General features: G+C 36.3%; 1 pseudogene; it reads left to right on the forward strand.

Moving 5' to 3' along the window:
• The window catches only part of LOC130682317 (putative bifunctional UDP-N-acetylglucosamine transferase and deubiquitinase ALG13), a 77,510-nt pseudogene extending 59,011 nt beyond the window's left edge, over positions 1-18,499 (forward strand).
• The last annotated feature ends 6,071 nt before the right edge of the window (positions 18,500-24,570 follow it).

A 24,570-nucleotide genomic window follows, 5' to 3' on the forward strand; every position in this document is an offset into this window, starting at 1 on the left:
TTCTCTGATAATTAGCGATGTGGAGCATCTTTTCATGTGTCTGTTGGCCATCTGTATTTCTTTTTTGGAGAACTGTCTGTTCAGTTCCTCTGCCCATTTTTTAATTGGGTTATTTGTTTTTTGTTTGTTGAGGCGTGAGAGCTCCTTATATATTCTGGACGTCAAGCCTTTATCGGATGTGTCATTTTCAAATATATTCTCCCATACTGTAGGGATCCTTCTTGTTCTATTGATGGTGTCTTTTGCTGTACAGAAGCTTTTCAGCTTAATATAGTCCCACTTACTCATTTTTGCTGTTGTTTTCCTTGCCCGGGGAGATATGTTCAAGAAGAGGTCACTCATGTTTATGTCTAAGAGGTTTTCGCCTATGTTTTCTTCCAAGAGTTTAATGGTTTCATGGCTTACATTCAGGTCTTTGATCCATTTTGAGTTTACTTTTGTATATGGGGTTAGACAATGGTCCAGTTTCATTCTCCTACATGTAGCTGTCCAGTTTTGCCAGCACCACCTGTTGAAGAGACTGTCATTTCGCCATTGTATGTCCATGGCTCCTTTATCAAATATTAATTGACCATATATGTCTGGGTTAATGTCTGGATTCTCTAGTCTGTTCCATTGGTCTGTGGCTCTGCTCTTGTGCCAGTACCAAATTGTCTTGATTACTATGGCTTTATAGTAGAGCTTGAAGTTGGGGAGTGAGATCCCCCCTACTTTATTCTTCTTTCTCAGGATTGCTTTGGCTATTCGGGGTCTTTGGTGTTTCCATATGAATTTTTGAATTATTTGTTCCAGTTCATTGAAGAATGTTGCTGGTAGTTTCATAGGGATTGCATCAAATCTGTATATTGCTTTGGGCAGGATGGCCATTTTAACGATATTAATTCTTCCTAGCCACGAGCATGGGATGAGTTTCCATCTGTTAGTGTCCCCTTTAATTTCTCTTAAGAGTGACTTGTAGTTTTCAGAGTATAAGTCTTTCACTTCTTTGGTTAGGTTTATTCCTAGGTATTTTATTTTTTTTGATGCAATTGTGAATGGAGTTGTTTTCCTGATTTCTCTCTCTGTTGGTTCATTGTTAGTATATAGGAAAGCCACAGATTTCTGTGTGTTGATTTTGTATCCTGCAACTTTGCTGTATTCCGATATCAGTTCTAGTAGTTTTGGGGTGGAGTCTTTAGGGTTTTTTATGTACAGTATCATGTCATCTGCAAATAGTGACAGTTTAACTTCTTCTTTACCAATCTGGATTCCTTGTATTTCTTTATTTTGTCTGATTGCCGTGGCTAGGACCTCCAGTACTATGTTAAATAACAGTGGAGAGAGTGGGCATCCCTGTCTAGTTCCCGATCTCAGAGGAAATGCTTTCAGCTTCTCGCTGTTCAATATAATGTTGGCTGTGGGTTTATCATAGATGGCCTTTATTATGTTGAGGTACTTGCCCTCTATTCCCATTTTGCTGAGAGTTTTTAACATGAATGGATGTTGAACTTTATCAAATGCTTTTTCAGCATCTATTGAGATGATCATGTGGTTTTTGTCTTTCTTTTTGTTGATGTGGTGGATGATGTTGATGGACTTTCGAATGTTGTACCATCCTTGCATCCCTGGGATGAATCCCACTTGGTCATGGTGTATGATCCTTTTGATGTATTTTTGAATTCGGTTTGCTAATATTTTGTTGAGTATTTTTGCATCTACGTTCATCAGGGATATTGGTCTGTAGTTTTCTTTTTTGGTGGGGTCTTTGCCTGGTTTTGGTATTAGGGTGATGTTAGCTTCATAGAATGAGTTTGGGAGTATCCCCTCCTCCTCTATTTTTTGGAAGACTTTAAGGAGAATGGGTATTATGTCTTCCCTGTATGTCTGATAAAATTCCGAGGTAAATCCATCTGGCCCGGGGGTTTTGTTCTTTGGTAGTTTTTTGATTACCTCTTCAATTTCGTTGCTGGTAATTGGTCTGTTTAGATTTTCTGTTTCTTCCTGGGTCAATCTTGGAAGGTTATATTTTTCTAGGAAGTTGTCCATTTCTCCTAGGTTTCCCAGCTTGTTAGCATATAGGTTTTCATAGTATTCTCCAATAATTCTTTGCATTTCCGTGGGGTCCGTCGTGATTTTTCCTTTCTCGTTTCTGATACTGTTGATTTGTGTTGACTCTCTTTTCTTCTTAATAAGTCTGGCTAGAGGCTTATCTATTTTGTTTATTTTCTCGAAGAACCAGCTCTTGGTTTCATTGATTTTTGCAATTGTTTTATTCTTCTCAATTTTATTTATTTCTTCTCTGATCTTTATTATGTCCCTCCTTCTGCTGACCTTAGGCCTCATCTGTTCTTCTTTTTCCAATTTTGATAATTGTGACATTAGACCATTCATTTGGGATTGCTCTTCCTTTTTTAAATATGCTTGGATTGCTATATACTTTCCTCTTAAGACTGCTTTTGCTGTGTCCCACAGAAGTTGGGGCTTAGTGTTGTTGTTGTCATTTGTTTCCATATATTGCTGGATCTCCATTTTGATTTGGTCATTGATCCATTGATTATTTAGGAGCGTGTTGTTAAGCCTCCATGTGTTCGTGAGCCTCTTTGCTTTCTTTGTACAGTTTATTTCTAGTTTTATGCCTTTGTGGTCTGAAAAGTTGGTTGGTAGGATTTCAATCTTTTGGAATTTTCTGAGGCTCTTTTTGTGGCCTAGTATGTGGTCTATTCTGGAGAATGTTCCATGTGCACTTGAGAAGAATGTATATCCCGCTGCTTTTGGATGTAGAGTTCTATAGATGTCTATTAGGTCCATCTGCTCTACTGTGTTGTTCAGTGCTTCCGTGTCCTTACTTATTTTCTGCCCAGTGGATCTATCCTTTGGGGTGAGTGGTGTGTTGAAGTCTCCTAGAATGAATGCATTGCAGTCTATATCCCCCTTTAGTTCTGTTAGTATTTGTTTCACATATGCTGGTGCTCCTGTGTTGGGTGCATATATATTTAGAATGGTTATATCCTCTTGTTTGACTGAGCCCTTTATCATTATGTAGTGTCCTTCTTTATCTCTTGTTACTTTCTTTGTTTTGAAGTCTATTTTGTCTGATATTAGTACTGCAACCCCTGCTTTCTTCTCACTGTTGTTTGCTTGAAGTATGTTTTTCCATCCCTTGACTTTTAGTCTGTACATGTCTTTGGGTTTGAGGTGAGTTTCTTGTAAGCAGCATATAGATGGGTCTTGCTTTTTTATCCATTCTGTTACTCTGTGTCTTTTGATTGGTGCATTCAACCCATTAACATTTAGGGTGACTATTGAAAGATATGTACTTATTGCCATTGCAGGCTTTAAATTCGTGGTTACCAAAGGTTCAAGGTTAGCCTCTTTAGTATCTTACTGCCTAACTTAGCTCGCTTATTGAGCTGTTATATACACTGTCTGGAGATTCTTTTCTTCTCTCCCTTCTTGTTCCTCCTCCTCGATTCTTCATATGTTGGGTGTTTTGTGCTATGCTCTTTCTAGGAGTGCTCCCATCTAGAGCAGTCCCTGTAAGATGTTCTGTAGAGGTGGTTTGTGGAAAGCAAATTCCCTCAGCTTTTGTTTGTCTGGGAATTGTTTAATCCCACCGTCATATTTGAATGATAGTCGTGCTGGATACAGTATCCTTGGTTCAAGGCCCTTCTGTTTCATTGTATTAAATATATCATGCCATTCTCTTCTGGCCTGTAGGGTTTCTGTTGAGAAATCTGACGTTAGCCTGATGGGTTTCCCTTTATAGGTGACCTTTTTCTCTCTAGCTGCCTTTAACACTCTTTCCTTGTCCTTGATCTTTGCCATTTTAATTATTATGTGTCTTGGTGTTGCCCTTCTTGGATCCTTTCTGTTGGGGGTTCTGTGTATTTCCGTGGTCTGTTTGATTACTTCCTCCCCCAGTGTGGGGAAGTTTTCAGCAATTATTTCTTCTAAGATACTTTCCATCTCTTTGCCTCTCTCTTCTTCTTCTGGGACCCCTATAATACGGATATTGCTCCTTTTAGATTGGTCACACAGTTCTCTTAATATTGTTTCATTCCTGGAGATCCTTTTGTCTCTCTCTATGTCAGCTTCCATGCGTTCCTGTTCTCTGATTTCAATTCCATCAATGGCCTCTTGCATTCTATCCATTCTGCTTATAAACCCTTCCAGAGTTTGTTTCATTTCTGCGATCTCCTTTCTGGCATCTGTGATCTCTTTCCGGACTTCATCCCATTTTTCTTGCGTATTTCTCTGCATCTCTGTCAGCATGTTTATGATTCTTATTTTGAATTCTTTGTCAGGAAGACTGGTTAGGTCTGTCTCCTTCTCTGGTGTTGTCTCTGTGATCTTTGTCTGCCTGTAGCTTTGCCTTTTCATGGTGATAGGAATAGTCTGCAGAACTGGGACGAGTGACGGCTGGAAGGACTTCCTTTCTTGTTGGTTTGTAGCCCTCCTCTCCTGGGAGAACAGCGGCCTCTAGTGGCTTGTGCTGCGCAGCTGCGCGCAGACAGGGTTTCTGCTTCCTGCCCGGCTGCTATGGAGTTAATCTCCGCTGTTGCTGTGGGCGTGGCCTGGCTCGGGCAGCTACTCCAAAATGGTGGAGTCGCGTTGGAGCAGGAGCTGCTGGGAGGCTATTTATCTCCGTAAGGGGCCTCCCTGCTCCCTGCAGCCCAGGGGTTAGGGTGCCCAGAGGTCCCGGATTCCCTACCTCTGGATTAAGTGGCCTGCCCTGCCCCTTTAAGACTTCCAAAAAGCACCCGCCAAAACAAAACAACGACCACAGAAAAAAAAACAAGAAAAAAAAAAATTTTTTTTAATTAAAAAAAAAAAAAAAATTTTTATTTAAAAAAAAAAAAAGGTGGTCGTTCGTTTTTCTTTATTCTCCGGTGCCAGCCTCAGGCCTCTGCTCACCGGTCTTTCTGCCCTGTTTCCCTAATATTGGGGTCCCTGTCCCTTTAAGGCTTCCAAACAGCGCTCGCCAAAACAAAGCAACAAAAAAGCCAAAAAAAAAAAATTGGTCGCGCGCTTTTCTTATGTCCTCTGTCTCCCAGCCTCCAGTGCCTGCTCACTGTTCTTACTGCCCTGTTTTCCCAGTATCGAGGGCCCTACACTCTGGCCCGGATGGCTGGGGCTGGGTGTTCGGCAGCCCTGGGCTCCGTCTCCCTCCCGCTCTGCCTGCTCTTCTCCCGCCGGGAGCTGGGGGGAGGGGCGCTCGGCTCCCGCGGGGCCGGGGCTTGTATCTTACCCCCTTCGCGAGGCGCTGGGTTCTCTCAGGTGTGGATGTGGTCTGGATATTGTCCTGTGTCCTCTGGTCTTTATTCTAGGAAGGGTTGTCTTTGTTATATTTTCATAGATATATGTTGTTTTGGGAGGAGATTACCGCTGCTCTACTCACGCCGCCATCTTCCGCCCCCGTCCCCAATTTCTTAATGTTTTTAAATTTGTTACCTTAAGAGGATGATAGGAAACCAGTTCATTTTCTTGAACACTGCAAAATCAAGTGAAAGAAGCATTTATCCTGCTTGCCTTATATGAACTGAACCAATGTGTAACCAAATAGTAGTTGAGGGCAAATGTTTGTGTGTGTGTGTGTGTGTGTATAGTTAGATGCATGTGTATAATATACATGCATATATATATATATGATCAGTGAATAAAAGGGGCAGAACATAATCATTTTGCAGTCCTTACTGAATGGATGGGTATTAAGCAGAAATAGCTGCTGAGATTGCAGAGGCAGTCATATGTTACTTACAGAAGCGCCAAGGGAATTAATCCTGAGTCTGATCCAGCCTCCTGGATCCAACTGCCCAGTTTCAGGAAATGTGGAAGAACATGTTGAAATGCACCAAGTGTATGTGATCAGCAAAATCGAGACTGGGAAATTTAACAGGTCCAAGGGCCCAGATTCTTCAAAAAAAAAAACTGAAAGGAAATGACAGAGGTGGAGAAAGGACCAACAGACTTAAAAGAGATTCAAGACATAAACTTAAAAAAACTATCTAGGGATACATATTTGGGTAACAAAACCCTTAAGACCATAAGGAAATGATATTATGAAAGGATAACAGTTAATTATGGTGGGAAAGGGAGGGTTATGATTGGGATGGGGCACATGGTATTTTTCTTGAATGGCTGGCAAAGTTTTACTTGACCTTCATAGTGTCCACTTTAAAATAATTCATTTGATGTGTTTTCTTTGATGTAGAACTTAAAAATTAACTGTTTAGCACAGTGCCTAGAACAAAACCATGCAGTATATGTTAATTGCCATAGAAAATTTTCACTGCAAATGTTAATGTAGACCCTGTTTTACTACTTTGTGCTAATTGTAAGGAAATCCCACTCTGTTTCTAGCAGATGCATGAGCTTAAAAAAAATGAAGTAACAGCTGAATTAAACATTGTAATACCTCACTTACAGTCATCAAACGCTTACTCTTTAAATGCCAAATTGTGTTCTATGTAGATATTTCTAAAAATGTATACTGCCTTCATTTATTTTACTTTTTGTTTTTTGAGTCACTTAGGAACCTCAGCTGTAAGTCTACTAGTTCATGGCTGCTTTTTAGTTATTCTTTATCATTCCCGTCAGTCCTCTAGATGAAGCAAATCATATTTTGCATTATGTTATTCATGTGTTTCTCTGGCACACCATTTCATCCTGTTTTAAGCCACTTCTTACCTACTAGATGCTATGATTGCCTTTAACATGAGTCTCCTCACAAGCATTAAATCCTGTCAACTGAGTTTTGGTAACTTCAAAGGTGCTTGTCAGAGCTGCGACTAGGGACTCATTTGCCTTGGATGCAAGATTTAAGGAAGTGCCAAAAACCCACAATAATCAAGATAGTACTTTAATGCACTATTTTAAAAATAAAGGTTAATGCAGAAAATATCCATGATAAAGTATTGAAACTTTAAATATAAAATCTGTATGCCAGGCTTAGGGTGAGTTGAATGAGACATTCATTGTTGGGGGTCATGCAGGTGCAGGCTTGGATCCTGTCTTAATTTAGAATTTTTATATTTTACTTGCCATGGGTTATTTTGAGTGTTAACTTGGTGGCCCCTTCAGTTTTGCACCTCACTACACCTAGGTCCAGGCCTGATCTGTAAGAAGCCGAATCTTACTATGCATATTCATATTCTCCCCTGAAATGTCCTGAAGCAGACTGCACCTACAAAGACAAGGGAGAATAAGCATTTTTAGTACATTACATTGGTTTCCACTAATACTTTAGAAAGGTTCCATTGTCCTGGAGTTACCTCTTTAATTATATACCCTTCAAGCCTATAGAGCCCTATTAAAACTGTGCATGAGAATGCTCATGTTTCTCTAGAGAGTAGCTAGAAATTATGAAAGCTTTTTCTTAGGGGGTTTATTACATTATGTACTTAGAAGTACAGTGAGTTCAGATAAAGTTAACCTCCATATCTCTTCTGCCCTTGATCCTCTCAGGCCCATGAGAACTTACTTAGCTACATCTGTGTCTAATACTTGGTTTTTATTTAGTGATCATGACCACATTCTGTCTTCAGCTGAGTGAATTTACTCCATTTGCTTTTTTAAAATGGTGTGATTTGAGTGCTAGTTTAAGAGAAATAAGAGTAAACAAATCCATGAGGTCTTCAAAGCATTTGGAGATGTTCTAAAAATTAGATTCCTCTTCTAAAACTGTACAGGTGAGTATTTCTATATGCAAAACAAAACTCCAAAACAGTTGAGCACGTTTTTAAAGTTTAACTTAGATACAATAAAATTTGTCTTTTGGTGCCCAGTTGTTTAAGTTTTCACAATACATAGAGTTGTATAACACCACAACCAAAAAAGAAGTTTCATCACCCCTAAAGAGCTGTTTATCAAGTTTTATATTACCCTAAGACACAGATTTCCTATTACTATTAGCCTGTAACTGTATAAAGAGTATAGATAAGTGTGTTATTAATATTTATGTTAGTGAATGAAAACAGTGTGGTTTACTTCTAATACTTGGCCTTATTCCTCATTAAATTACTAGGATAACAAATTCAGCTTATGTGGACTGTTAGTTGAACTAAGTGTTCTAAAACTGAATTTAAACCTTTATTGAAGAACAAGACTAAATTTTCTATACTTCTCAGGATTAAAATTAAAGTGCGGGTAACAATGATAAAGTTTAGTACTTGACTTTCTAAGTCAGCTAAAATGATTCAGTTAAACTTGAAAGGTTCTATCACTCACCTTTTGTCAAAAATGTAACACATTTTCTGGCATACTATGTATATATAGGGATATTTTTTACTAGGTTGGAACTGCATTGTTTCCTTTATCATCATAGAGAAATGTATTCATACTTGAACATATTTGTATTTTAATTGTCAAAAACTGACTCCTATATGAATATTGTTTTTAAAACATAGTAACAGGCGTAGAAAGTTAAAGGAATAAGGTATTTCAGCTAGCCTGTTTTAGATTCTGTACATGCTTAGAAATGGAAATATCATGATTTAGAGTTCCTTATGTTACTCCAATGCTACAAGTAGAAACCTTCAAGGATTACTTCATCTGTAATCTGTGCAATTTAGTCTCTCTTACTAGCTTCTTAATGATCCAATAGTGGCAGATGTCTGAAAACATCCTTAATTTTGTATTAAGCTAAGTAAAAATTTTGCTTTAATGTATTTTATTTATGTACCTGTTAGCTAATGTTTAAAGTCTTTGGTAGTCAAAGTTCTTCACTTTCAGTTTTTTTCCGTCTTAATTTCAAGTAATTTACAAAACTAAAAGTAACCTGTAATAAATCCTAGTTTTTGACTGGCTTGTCTAAGAGAATATGGGCAACTTACCTTCCAAGTTTTTTATTTTAAGTCAAAACATAAGAATTAGAGTTGTTCGACATATTGGGGGTGGAGGAGGAGTAGACAATGAGCTATTGCTTGTAAGGTATTAAGGTTGTGCATTGCTACTTTTTGTTTCTTTTTTAGTGATCACCTCACCATCCTGTCCATACCTCTCTGCTCCTATTCCTGCTGCCTATCTACCAACACCACCTGTTTCTCCTCTTCCTCCTCCTTTTCCTCCTCATCCTTCTTATCCTGCTTATCCTTCCTATCCTTCCTATCCTTCCTATCCTTCCTATTCTCTTTATCCTCTTGAGGTGGGAGAGACTTCAAATTTACCACCTCCACCTCTTCCACCTCCACCTCCACCTTATTCCTGTGATCCAAGTGGCAATGATCTGCCTCAAGGTAAGTAGATTTTGAGACTTGGGTGAGGGTTATTTAGGTCTGAGATGTTTCTCCCTGAAGAACATTCTCAACTGGATATCTTTGCTTTCTCAACTGTTTTTCTTGAAAAGCAGGAGTCGATAACAAATTTTTCTTCATTTCATAAATTCCTACCATAAGTGTATGAAACTGTTGTAATCTTTGGTATTTAGGATTACCTACCTAAATGTAATTCCAACCTAATTTCAAAGATTTGGAGAATGTTTTTGTTTGGAGGAATTGGGGGTCTGATTTGTCATGGATTTCAGCCATGTGTTGTTTCCTCCATCAAAGTAAAGAGCAGTTTCCCATAGGAAATTCTTTGTTTTACACCTCTGTTTGGCAGTATTTTTCAAAAGAGATTTGTAGTTGAAAATTGTAGCTTATTTATACTTTCTTTACTTTAACGTTATCTTGATTTTTTAGCTGCTGCTCTGTTCTGTTTTTTTTTCTTCCTAGCCCATATGGTAGTTACCAAGATCATCTTCACCTCCATTCTTTCCTTTTTCTTTACCTTAAAGCTTCATTATCACCTTTATATAGATGGTTCCTAAATCTGTCTAGCCCTGGCCTCTGAATTTTCAGGTACTTGTGTCTAGCCACTTGCTACATTTGGCTTTCTTACTTTCAAACTCAGTCTGTCTATAATGAAATTCATTGTTATCTCCCTTTTTCTTCTCTCCAGGCCATGTAAAACATGGACTCTTCTTGGTTTCCTGTTTTGTTAATAATGTGTCATTTCTACCTAATTTACCCAGTATCTAAATCCTTACTCCTTCCCTTCACTTACGTACCCCTGCCCAGGATCTACTCAGTTGGCACATAATGCTAATTATACATATTCCAGCATTTTATGAAAATGTTCAAACATACATGAAAGTTGAATTTTAAAATAAATATTGATATATCCACTACCTGGATTTTATCATTAACATTTAACTGTACTTCATGTATCCATCTTTCCCTTCAATCCATCTTATTTTTGGTGCATTTCAAAGTAAATTGTAGACTTCAACGATCTATTGCATAAAAACTTCAGCATACATATCTTTAACTAGAGTTTGATATTTATTTTTTCTTCTGATGTAAAGTTTACATATGAAGAAATGCACAAATCTTAAATGTACACTTGCTGAGTTTTGACAAATAGATACTTGCACCTCTGTAACCTAAATCCTGGTCAAGATAGAAAATACTACCATTATCCCACAAAGTTCCCTCATGCCACTTTCTAGTCATTTCCCATCCCTAGCTCCACTTCCTTTAAGAGGCAATCACTGTTCTCTTTTTTCTGCCAGTTTTATCTGTTTTAGAACTTCATGTAAATATAATCATACAGTATGTGCCCTTTGTGGAAGGCTTCTTAAACTCAGCATTATGCTTCTGAGGTTTTTCCATGTTGCTGCATATGTACCAATGGTTGTCCATTGCTTACCAGTATAATTTAATTGTATGGATATTCCACAGGTTGTCCATTCTATTAATGGACATCCGGGCTATTTCCAGTTTGGGGCTCCTATGAATAAACCTTCCATGAACATTCTCATAAAAGTCTTTGCGAGCATGTTTTCATTTCCTTTGGGTAAATTCCTAGGAGTGGAATTGATGGGTCATAGATTGGTGTTTGTTAGTTTTGTGTAAAATAGTTGAACCTTATCTCCTCCTACTTTTTTTTCCCCAAACTTGAACCTTAGCACCTACTTTACAAGAACTCTATTCACCTGGTTTTCTGCTTCTGAGATGGTGATTCCACTGAAATTCTCTCCATCCACTTAGACATTTTCATGATAATCCCCCATTGCATTTCAAAATGATTTTTTTGAATTTTTATGGTTCTTACTGTGCCACTTGTTTTTAACAGCTTGAGCTATAATTCACATACCATATAAGTCTCCCAGTTAAAGTTTACAACTCAGTGGTCTTTAACACATTCGCAAATATGTGCAACTATCACTAATTCCGGAATGTTTTTATCACCCCAGAAAGAAACCCTATCTGCATTATTAGTCGCTCCTCATTCTCGTCCCTGGCAGCCACTATTCTACTTCCTGCCTCCATAGATTTGCCTGTTTTGGACATCTCATATAAGTAGAATCATACAATATGGGGTCTCTTGAAGTTGGTTCTTTTGACTTAGTATAGTGTTTTCAAAAGTCATCCATGATTGTAGCATGTATCTATTCTTCATTCTTTTCTGTGGCTGAATAATCCATTGTATGGATATGCTGCATTTTTATCTGTTGGTTTATTGACATTTGGGTTTCCACTTTTTTGCTATTGTGAATAATACTGCTCATGATATTTTTTTGAAGAATCATAGATACACCATCTTATGAAGGTTCCACATGAACACAACATTCACCTGTATTATCAAGTCCACACCACCGCCCACCATTGCAGTCACTGTCTATCAGTGTAGTAAGATGCTATAGAGTCATTGCTTGTCTTTTCCATGCTGTATTGCCTTCCCCATGACCTACCTATACTGTGACTGTGAATTATAGTGCCCCTTAATTCCCTTCTCCCTCTCCACCCACTCTCCACAACCCCTCCCTTTTGGTAACCCCTAGTCCTTTATCAGAGTCTGTGAGTCTGCTGCTGTTTTGTTCCTTCAGTTTTGCTTTGTTGTTAGATTCCACAAATGAGGGAAATCATCTGATACTTGTCTTTCTCTGCTTGGCTTATTTCACTGAGCATAATACTCTTCAGCTCCATCCATGTTGTTGCAAAAGGTAGGATTCCTTTTCTTCTTATGGCTGAAAGATACTCCATTGTGTATATGCCACATCTTCTTTATCCATTCTTCTACTGATGGACACTTAGGTTGTTTACATATCTTGGCTATTGTAAATAGTGCTGTGATAAACATAGGGATGCATATGTCTTTTTGATTCAGGAATCTTGTTTTCTTCGGGTAAATTCCTGGGGTGGAATTACTGGGTTCAGTGGTATTTCTATTTTTAGTGTTTTGAGGCACCTCCGTATTGCTTTCCACAATGGTTGAACTAGTTTATATTCCCACCAGCAGTGTAGGAGGGCTCCCCTTTCCCCTCATCCTCACCAGCATTTGTTGTTTCTTGTCTTTTGGATTTCGGCTTTCCTAACTGGTGTGAGGTGATACCTCATTGTGGTTTTAAGTTGCATTTCCCTGATAATTAGCGATGTGGGGCACCTTTTTGTGTGCCTGTTGGTCATCTGAATTTTGTCTCTGGAGAAGTGTCTGTTCAGATCCTCTGTCCTTTTTTTAATCGGGTTATTTATTATTTGGGTGTTGAGGCATGCTAGCTCTTCATATATTTTGGATGTTAACCCCTTGTTGTATAAATCATTTACAAATATATTCTCCCACACTGTAGGATGCCTTTTTGTTCTGCTGATGGTGTCCTTTGCCATACAGAAGCTTTTTTGTTTGATGTCATCCCACTTGTTCATTTTCTATTTTGTTTCTGCTGAGGATATTTGTGTACAAGTTCTGTGTGACTGTATATATATATATATATATATATATATATATATATATATATATATATATATATATATATGCTGAGGAGTAGAATCTCATGCCATTTGTGAATTTCCTGCTATTATCTTTTCATATTTTTTAGCTAGAGCATTAGGCTTTATACTATACTCCCACAAAGTAGTCAAAATACAAGCTGATTCTTCAAAGTGGTTTTATGTATGTTTTTACTTAAGAGTTTCCAACTTAAGAAAGCTGTTTTCTGAGAGTTCATTTGTTAGTGGAACACGTTACCTTATTTATGAGAATGTATATGTATTCCAGGTCAGTCAGTGAAGATAAATATAGAGAGAACGGTAATGCTGTGACTGTTTCCCCTCCTACCATACCATCTAGTTTTTGTTGACTTGTGAGATATTTTAAGTTCTGTGTCTGGAAAAATTTTATCGCCTTAGGGTATAACTTCTTTTGAGTTACCTTCTTAATTGCCTCCTATTTTTGGAGTTCTAGGGGTTGCAAATTGGTCGTGTTAAATAAAAGCAAGATGAATTGTTTCATACACTTATCTCAAAAGGCATCACTAATCTTAGCATTGGGAGAGCATTCATTTGTACAGTGTGGAGCTCCATTAATAGAGGACCAATATGATTGCTTATGTATTAGATTTGTATTAAAGTAAAATTTTAGTCTTGAGGCAAGCAAGAAAATACCTCTACTGGATTTTTTCTAAATATTAGCCAAAGTGGCATTCCTGTAATGTCTGCCTAATATTAAGAATAGAAATAAAATATGTATTTGGTAAATTAAACTTTGGATCAGAAAATGGTCTCTATAGTGATAGGTAAGTAGTCATTTACATTTACTAAGGGAGACTTGAGGGTGATGTTAATGTGTTGATAAGGTATCTACCTTAATACTCAAAGAAAAGCTTCTAAGTATTCTAAATGCTTATGTCTTGTAATCACTAAAATCAAAATTTTTAATTTTAGATATGAAAGTTCTGCAGTACTATTTCAATCTGGGATTGCAGGTAAGAGTCATGTTTAAATTGCTTTGATAAAGTCTGTATTAAAAATGAAGCTGTTTTGATAAGCAGACTCTTGAACTTTAATAGCCAAGAATACTGACAGGGGCCTAAAAGTTTTATTCCTGTCTTTAATAATGTATCTCTGAAGGTGATACAGGTCAGTTTTCTACTTTAGCCTCATAGTGCTTCAGTTTCTCTTAAAAATAGTTGTTAAATTATGGTGAGTAGGGGCTCTAAGCACCCTAGCTTTGGCATATATTGGCCTTCACATTTAATATACGCCAATCCTTCAGTATGTTGTTCTGTTTCAAAATAATGAAAGGATTATTTATCCATACTTAAAACATTTTTATGACTAATTCTGCATTTCATTGGAAAAGTAATCAGACTAATTCAAAGACATTTAAAGAGCTCTATTATTTTAAAGTGTTCATATACATAGGTAATTGCCAAACACTGATTTCACTACCCTGAATTGTTGAAGGCATTTACTGACAGATATGTTTATGTCACTGACAGGTGTTTCTGATTTCACGAAAGACCTGTTTTATCATTTCAGCCATCATTTTCTCCCTGAAATACACTTGACTTCTGATACAACAAGATGGCATTTTTCCTGAAAAGGAATAATACATCTTAAGGTCTGGTGAATGATCCAGTCTCCTGGATAATGTTCAGAATAGTTCATATTCCCAAACATGGATTTCTCTAAAACCTTGGACATACCATTTCCAGAAAACTGTATTATCCGACTGTCACACATTTTTAAATTGACTAGTAGAGTGTGTTTTGTTCTTCAAGACTACATTTATTAAATGTAGTTTCAAGAACTGAAAAATAAACTATTTTCCCCTTCAGTTATGTTAGTTTATTATAGTCACATATGGAAAGGTAACTCATTCCATAAGGTATGGCATTTTAAAATATTCTGCATTTTACATCATGGGAATGCAAATAAATGCAGAATAGACATTTTAATGATTTTTCATATTAAAAGAAATAGCAGTCGTTGTCATTAATCTCAGAAATGCTAAAACAGCCAAATTATAACCACTGTACACTGTGTTTCCTTACAGCTTATATACTTTCTTACAAAATATGCGCTGCTATATAATTTTATAAATTTTTAAGTTAACAATGTGAGCACTTTTTTTCTATTACAGCATTTTCATATTGCCTCTATTGGAATTCATCATTCCGTTGCCTGTTGTCAAATAGTTGTGTTGTTCATTGTTTTTTTGCTTTTATAAATAATGCTATGAAAGACATCTTTGTATACAGGTCATTGTGTGTATCTCTAATTAAGATGCTTTCTTAAAAGATTTTCTAGGTCCAACTATGAGATTGGGACGCTGGAAAATATCCTAAAAGTTATGATAGAGAATAGATTTAGTAAATGTCATATCTTTTAGGTCAAAAAGTCATTGCTACCCCACCTAAAAATCATGGCCCAACTTTTTTTTAAGTGAGTAACCGTACTATTTTAAGAAAAGGTAACCGTAAAGTATGTGTGTTTTCCCTCTCTTATCTAAGTGCTATCACCACAACTACTGGCACTCCTTGGTCTATGTGCCATATATGCACCAGCAGCGGCAGCTTCATGTGCAGAATTATCCAGGCTATACTGAGACACCTTCTCTGGCAGACCAAACCAGTTCTCAGTTGTACAGTGAGGTGGAGAGCCAAGATGGCACACAGGCAGAAGCATCAGCAAGTGGTGAGTATATAGTAAGATTGCCTGCAAGAAAGACAATTAGATTTTATTGTAAATAATAGTCTTCAGGTATTTCATTAGGTCTATATACCAGAGCAGTGTTTCTCAAAGCATGCTATGCGTGTCCTTTAGGGTCTGTGAGACCCTTTTAAGGGATCCATGAGGCCCAAAGTATTCATCATCATACACAGATTTTAATGGTCTCTTTCACTGTGTTATATTTGCACTGAGGGTGCAAAAATCAGTGGTGGGTAAAACTGCTGGTGCCTAAGCCCCAAATTAAGGCAGGAGCAATGAAACTGTGTGCTAGTGATCAGCATCTTGTTCATTCCCACACCCATAATACAAAAAAAATGCAAGTTTTATTTTTTGTTTCATCAAAGATACTTACTTCTATTAAATCTTTATCGTTGAATAATTGTACCTATTCTGTGTAACAAAATGGTAAGTAGTAATAAGCACTCTGCATATTGATGACTACCTTAAAAGGATTTGTGAGGTTGAGTTCTGATCTGAACTAGCTTTTTTCATATAACACTATTTTTACTTGAAAAAATGATGGACTGACTATGGTTATTCAGACTTGGGGATCTGGCAGACATTTTCTCAAATGAACAATGTGAGCCTGTCATTTCAAATAAAACTTCTGGTAGTATTTGTGGTCCAAGGTAATAATTACAGTTTTTGAATAAAAATTAAAATTTTTGAAAACTTGCCTTCCACTATGAGTTTGACAGCTTCCTAGTACTTAACTCTCATAAAAAGATAGATGGGTCTATTAATGAATGTCATGTTTTTACACTGTATAATGAAGTGTGTCAACATTTGGGATATCGGTATATCTCAGTGAAATAATATTTTCTCTTTTACCAATGTATAATGTCACCTGTGCATGATTTTGTAACATCTCTCAAAAGTACAAGATAAAACTGTATTTTAATACTAACAGAGTACAAAAAGTCCACATTGCTACCGACCTTTAAAAAACTACGACTTACCTAGTTTGGGTGTAGTGTCAGAAGTTATCTACAATTACCTGGAAAGGCTAGTTATTTGAAGACTTCCCTTCCTTCCAACTACAAATCTGTATGAGGCCAGATTTTATTCATATACTCCAACCAAAACAACATTATCATGATCGATTAAATGCAGAAGCAGATAAGAAAATCCAGCTGTCTATATTCACCCATACATTAGAGATTTGCACAAGTGTAAAACAATGCCACTTGTCTCAATTTTTGTTTTGGAAAATCATTTTCTGTAAAAATTTTGTATTACCAGTAGTGGGCTTATTTTTACATGAATTAAATATTCTTAACTTTCTTAGTTTATTTCCTAATACAGTAAATATTGATAGTTATAACCCACATAATCAAAAGCTGTTTCAGATCCTAAATTTTTAAGTATGTAAAGGAATCCTCAGACTGTTGTACCACACCATAAAGATGGTTGCTCTGTCTATGAGTTCACAGTATAACGTGAGGAGGCAATTTGAAGGATTGAGAACAGGATCTTTGGACTGCCCTTGGAAAGAGTCAGCAGGAGGTGGAAGAAAGGATGTAGAATAACCTAACCAAATCTGTTTCCCATCCATCACTGCTCACTTGATGGTGGCGATCTTGGCTGAGTTACTTAACCTCCCTAACTATCTGTAAAATGGGAAATACTTGATTTGCCAGGATTGTTCTAAGAACTAAATGAGAGAGATACCCTGTATTTATATACTAAACGCATAAGTATACTGTGTCAGGGTCATGTGAGGAATATGAATATCCTTCCTTCCCTTTTTATTTTAAAACATACTAATGGTTTTGGAACTTTAGCCTTATGGAATCTTAATCCTAGTCTGGTGGTGTGATGTGGCCTGTGGTAATAAAAATTAAAAAGTTTCAACCTTTAATGTATTTTTGTACCAGGTACCATTTATAAATTTTCAATTGTAGTAAACCATGAGACCTTGGCAGTCTTAATTTCACAGAATGAGCTAATCTATGTTATCCCAAGTAATGAAGGACTCCTTTTTGTTTACTACTTATATAGTCACTATAGCAGGGTCAGAACAGCATCTATGTAGCTAAAGTGCTGTAAAACTAAAACTACGCTAATATCTTTATGACATTCAAGACATGACACTTAAATTGTTTGTCTTTTAGGATGCTCTTTAGACCTTTACCTTAAAGTATAGGCTGGATGGTATAGACACCCAAGTTTTTTTTATTCTGGTATCATTAATATATACTCTTATGAAGGTTTAATGTGAAAAACAATGTCGTTACTACATTCACCCATTTTATCAAGTCCCCCCCATACCCCATTGCAGTCACTGTCCATTAGTGAAGTAAGATGCCACAGAGTCACTACTTTAGACACCTGAATTTTTAATTGCTTAAGATATACAGAATAGTTATTTGGATGATATATGTTACACTGAAAGCTATTGAATAACTTAATTGCAACTGACTGTTAAAAGAATTTAATTGACTAGAAGGACTCTAGAGAAAGTAGCATCTAGTCTGTTTTGGTACTTACATGATCCCAGAGAGATAGTTGTCTCTAGGTAGAATATATTTGACACATATACATACAACACACACTTTTTTTAGGAAATTTTCATACAATCTTCTGATAACCTGTCTTAAATTACCAACGCTGATTATCTAAAGTGCTCCCACCATAATTGTTGTGATCTTTCCTATAGTTAGTGATAAATTTATTTTTACCTGTAAGATCATCCATTTATGTTGATGCTTTATGTATCTTTGTATATAAAGCATACTGTTTACATTCTTTATTTCAGATACTTTTCCAAATGCTGACCCTGCACCTGTGCCTCATGGAGAAGTCTAATATCCAGTGATGTCAGATCCCTTTGGGCAGCCATCTTTGCTTGGTTTTGAATCCTGCCTTCCTGTTGTGCCTTATTATCCTTATGGTTTCCCTTGGCATCCAGTTGGTGCAGCATGTGGTGGTTCTTGTTATATTTTATTCATGGTACTATGAGACCTGGGCCAGTTGGCTATATTGCTTTACCTCCATTAGCTTCTCATCATGTATCTCAAAATATGTAAGATTCAGCAGTATGAGCATTCTTAACACTGCCATTTTTCTTGCTGTTCTGGTTTTTAAAAATTGTTTTATGTTAGTGTTTGAGTTAGGTTGTTAGAGTGGTTACTGTTATATTTGTCTTTAAAATTATTTTATCTTCTGGTTTAAATAGTACTTTAAAATAAAGGAGTATTGCTCTGGGTTGTGGTTAAGGAAATTGAGGTGGATGTGCAGCTAGCCACATACTGAGCATACTTCATTGTACTCAACTGTTTTCCTTTCAGCAGGCTTGTCAACTTCGTATTAACTGATAGTACCAACTGACAAAAAGAATAAATCACATGAACTATATCCTTGGTTTAGATATTACATACCATATTAAACCATGAAAAGTGCAACAACTGCTTTTTTATGAAACCAAGAGCATTTGCTTCTGGGTAACTAGCAGTATTGAATTCTTTCTTAATTGTCTGAACTGAGTTGTGTTCTGTGATAACCATATCAAAGGCACATAGTGCTGTGCTTTAGATTTATCCCATATGCTCTGTTTAATACTGGATTTATGTAAGTGTTCTACTGCACACTACTGAATTGGTGTTCTTTGCAGTTAGCAGTGAATAAAATTTGCATTTAAAATTGCTAAAATTAGTGTGATTTTCATTTCACTTTTTCCTGGCAGCAAAGAGTAAAAGACATTTGATTGTTCCAGTATATTTTCTTCCACTCTACTTTGGTTGTAAAACAACAAATTTATGGCAAGAATTGATGGGACCAGTTGACATGTTATTTGATCGTAAGATACTGCAATGCTTGTACTACCATATCTGGTTGTTTTCCCTTGAGAATGTTTCTTTTTAGGTTGCATTTATTTAAGTCTGTTTACTTCCTTCTGGAACTTTGATCCAGACTTACTTTTTCATTGTCCTGTACTTCCAGTTGTTGTTATTATCTTTCTGTTTTTGTTTTTAGACTTGTATCTTTCCAGGCTTGCCTTGTCTCTGACTTTGTGAGATGTATTTCATCAGCCTTTCTGCCTTCTCCCTTTCATCTACCTAAAGACCAGAAGATTCTTCTGAGTCAGTTCTCTGAGGACTAATTGATCATGAATGCTTTGCAGTTTCTCACCTGACAAACATCTATTTAAAGTGTATTCTTTGGTTGCCACAAAAGTTATTTATATTGTCTTAATATTTATAAAGTCTTTATGTTAAGATCATTAATGCTTGTCCTTTCCAACCTTGAGTTACACCCCAGGCAAAAAATATGGAGACTTTGGGACTTGAGCTGCTGTAACAGCTGAAAGAACTGGACTGGAATCCATTTCAAAAAAGGTATCATATCTTCAATGTGCTGTTCTTGAGACGAATGATATTAATGAGTTCCAAATCAGTGACCTAGTTAAGGCTTGTGCTTCATAAGACACGGAACTGGTTGTGTTTTGTTTTTGCATCCTTGATCTTAAATCCTTGTGGTACAAGTATGTGACAACTTTAGTAAAGAAAGATGGAAGGCAGTGAGTGTACTGGCTTCATAACAATTTGTCTATTAGTGTTTTAGCTTCTCTGCTAATCTCCTGTTTTATACAGGTACAAATTGTTTTATGTTTTAAGGGAAGATTTACTTTCGTCAAGCTTAAAACATGGAGCAGTCTCTGTCTAACATTTTTGTATGCTAATGTTTATGAAATACACATTATTCTCAACAAGTGAATTGTCCTGTACCTTCAACTGTCAGTGATTCACTAAATTAGCTTCTAAGGGGTGTTTTAGATGGTTGTAGTCTTGTCTTGAGAACGTGGGCCTGGAAACTGGTTTTAAGACAGGCACACTTGTCTTAGGCTTCCACTTGGTTTGTTTTTAATTTTAAACTTGTAGGTTGCTGTGGTATGTTACTAATTATTGCAATTTGATGAAATCCTTGTTAAATTAAAAACCAGGGATCAGTGGTGTTTACTAGATCAGCTTAATTGTTACTGTCACCTGTGTTGAAGTCACCAGTTAAATCATACAAGTATAGTCTACACTTGTTTATGTATTACAGTCTTCTCAGAGAAATAATCAAGGAGTATACACTGATCCTTTTATTGTCTTGGGGGTAGGGAAGATGGAGATAACCTGTTGTCTTGCCAGTGGGTTTCATCCCTGGGCAAGTTCGCTGTGGATTCAGTGTGACCAAAGAAACTGACAGCAAAACGTTCTCTGGGGTGAAAGGGTTTATTACCCGGCTTGTTCTCTGGTGGTAGGTCGAGCACTAGCATCTCTGCCTCCACCCAGAGCACTGGGCCAAGTTCTCTATGTAATGCAATGATAGCTTACTGTCTAAAGGTATGGAAGCAGCAGCCCAGCAACAGGCCAGTTACATCATCAGTTGGTTTGAATACTAAAAATTAAACATAAGATTTTAGAGAGGGTGACATGAAATGTCTATAGGTAAGTACCTTGTTAATATATCTGGGGGTTAAGGCAACCCTATACTGTAGGCAGCTATTGGTAAATTCTGTAATTCTCAAGAATATTCACTACATACAGGTAAAAATTAAATTTTTTTAATCCATGACATATATTTGTAGTTAAAACTAATTGAAGTGAGCAAACCATTTTAGGTTTTACTGCTTCATTGTGTTTTCTAATCGCCACCACTCTGAGTTCACTTTTCTCCTAATGTTGCCAGACTAGAGCTTGGAAACCAAGAAATCTTTTACTGTTGAACTGCTTTTTGTTTTTTTCTTTATTTTAACTCTTTCCTGGTAGGTGGCTCTTGCCACTGGCTAAATCTTTTGTGAAAATGGAGTGATTTCAACAATATTAAAGTTAAACTGAATAAATTCTTACGAATTCAGGCCATTCAATAAAAATGTTAAGATCTATTTTAGCCAGATATTACTGATTAACAATATTGTTTTATTGGGGTTAAGTGAGTGGTCAGTCCTTGTACCTAATCAACAGGCAGATCTTTTCTTGGAGACCTTTTGGCTTTTTCAAACTATGTAATACAGGCTTTTCACATTGTTTACAGAATTATAGAAAAGTTTCTGTCCTAGTAATGGGGTAGTAAAGTTTTAGACTTAAAAAAAAAAACTAATGTGTTTTGCAACACCATGGATGAATATAGAGGGTATTATGCTCAGTTAAATAAGCCAGGTAGAGGAAGACAAATACCACAGGATTTCACTTACTTGTGGAGTATAACTCCCAACAGAGCAATACAGAATAAAAAAAATACCAGTAGGCTAATAGACACCAAGAAGGGACTAATGGTTACCAAAGGGGAGGGTTTGGGGAGCATGGGGGTGTGGTTGGAGGAAGGGGACTAAGGGGCACAATAGTCCACAATCATAATATAGGTTGGTCACAGGAACAGTAGTACAGCATGGAGAATACAATGAATGATTCTGTAATGTTTTTCAGTGTTGACGAATAGCGACTGCACTAGAGGGGATGAGGACTTGATAACATGGGTAAATGTCGAACCACTGTGTTGTGTATTTGAAACTAACATAAGATTGTATGTCAGTGATACTTTAGTAAACAAAAAAACTAATGTTTTGCTTCCTTGTTGGTATATTAGCCTGATCAAAGTGACAATTTTTATCCTGATAAATTTCAGTTATGTAAGATGAATAAGTTCTAGAGATCTGCTGTACAACTTTGTGTCTATAGATAACAATACTGTATTACACTTCAAAATATGTTAAGAGGGTAGCTCTCATGGTAAGTGTTCTTAGCACAATAGAAATAAAATGTTCTATCACATGTATAGCCCTACCAAAAAGAACTCCACCATTTTATAGTCAATTGTTTTGCTTACTTCTGCAGTTGAACTTTGTTTCAATTTTCTTTCATTCCTTTAGCTCTGCTGAAATAGTTTCAGCTACCCAAAAAGTTTTCCTCCTGGTTGTTTTGAAGCATAATGTAGATTTGGCTTTTGTTAACCTAGTTCTTTTCCTTTGCTCACTGCTTATTTTCCAGTGTTTTATTTTGAAAAAATTTAAACATAATAGGAAGTTGAAATAATTGTGCAATGAGCATCTGTATATCCACCACCTAGATTCTACAATTAACATTTACTATACCTGCCTTATAAATCCTTATTTTTGATGCATTACAAAGAAAATTGCAAACTTAAGTACAGTTCACCCTTAAATATTTCAGCATGTGTCTTGTTAACTAAAAGTCATTGTTAAAAGGTTTTTTTTTTTGCTGTTGTAAAGTTTCCATGCACTGCAATGCATGAATAGGTGTTTGATGCAGTGAATTTTGACAAATGACACATCTGTGAAACTCAAGCTCTTATCAAGGTAACATTTCCATAACTCAAGAAAATTCCGCCATACTCCTTCCCAATTCCTGCTTCCCTGATCCCCACCCCTATTCAACCACTGTTCTTCTGATATATCCCCCATCATAGATTAGTTTCTATTTTTCACAGTGTATGTAAATGAATCAGACTATGTGTACATTTGCATAAGGCTTCTTGCAGCATAATGTATTTGGAATCCCATCAATGTTGTGTCAGTATTTCCCTTTTATTACTGAACAGCATTCATTGTAAAGATATGCCATTGTTTGTCCATTCTGTTGATGGACACCGGGGACATTTCCAGTTTTTAGATATGAATAAAACTGAACCTTTTTGTACAAGTCTTTATTAGCATTTGTTTTCATTCCTCTTGGAATGGAACTGCTTGGTCTTTAAGTTAGGTGTATATTTAGTTTTTTAAGGAACTGCAGAACATTCTTCTAAAGTGGTTGTGCCAGTTTACACTCCCACCAGCAATGTATGACAGTTCCACTTTTCATCCTGGTCAAGATTTGGTGGTGTCATTCTTTTTGGTTTTAGCCATTCTGGTGGGTGTGTATAAGTGATATCTTGTTATGGTTTTAATTTGCATTTCCCTGATTGTGTTTAGCATTTCTTCACTTGTTTATTTGCTAGTTGTATATATTCCCTTTTGAAGTATATTCAAATTGTGTTCTATTATTGAGTTATAGGAGTTCTTTGTGTATGTTGGTTATGGAGCTTTTTCAGATATTAATTTTGAATCGTCCTGAATCATCTAACCAATATATAAATGTTGCATACCCAATCATGCTTAAAAGAAATTAGGCAAGGACTTGGAAGTGAGTTATTTGACTGAAAGGAAAATAAGCTATTCTGGTATGCTAACCAGTGCTCTGGTGGCCTAAAAGTTAATATTGATTAGTAAAATATAAGACAGTATAACTTAAGGAGTCTAAATTAACGAGGAGAAAGCTAATTGCTGAAAAGTCTATTACTACAAAATCTTAAAAGGAAATGTCAACTGATACTTGAGGAAATATTGCCCAAATGTACCCAGATTATACTAGTTTAATAATGATCCGCTTGATCCAGTTTACATGTGTTCTCACCCACAGATTCAAACTGTTCTGTATAACATGTGTCATATTTGGGGTACTCTTTTAAGAAATTTCCAGGAGAAGGCCTGTAAGTTTTCTCAGTGTTGTAAGCTATAGCTTTATAGCTGTATTGGTCCTGTCGTATCATCATCTCCAAGTTCTTTATAAATGCTATTCAATGCTTAAATATTCAATATCACAGCTTGGTTTAATGGGAAACACAAGTTAGAATGATACTTATTTTCAATCATGTATTTTTTCAAATATATTGGAATGGGGAGGTCTCCTTTAAGTGTTTCTGCTGTTTCAATGATAGTGTAAAATGCATTGTTTATAAGTGTTTATTAATAATAGTTGGCTATAAATGATTACATTGGAAAAGGAACAAAACAGCTTAATCTGAGCAGCCGTACATTTCAGGGGAAAAAATGAAATGCTCTATTTCTGTTTATACTGAAGCTAAAAATACACAAAATCATTTTATTGAACAAGATATTTTTGAACACATTTAAGGATGACACTGAATTTGCACTTTTTACAGAAAGTATTTAAAGTTATAGTTACTCAAGGAGGTTTTAGTTTTCAAAATGGTATTCTGCAAAGCCAAAGTGTGATTTACACAACTACATTTGAAATTTTCCATGTTCATGGTTAAGCTCAGGAGATACAATTTTAGCCTTAAGTTTGATGCAAACATTTTCTGTATGGTGATTTGT

The sequence above is a fragment of the Manis pentadactyla genome (assembly GCF_030020395.1).
Source record: "Manis pentadactyla isolate mManPen7 chromosome Y unlocalized genomic scaffold, mManPen7.hap1 SUPER_Y_unloc_5, whole genome shotgun sequence".
Classification (NCBI taxonomy): Eukaryota; Metazoa; Chordata; class Mammalia; order Pholidota; family Manidae; genus Manis; species Manis pentadactyla.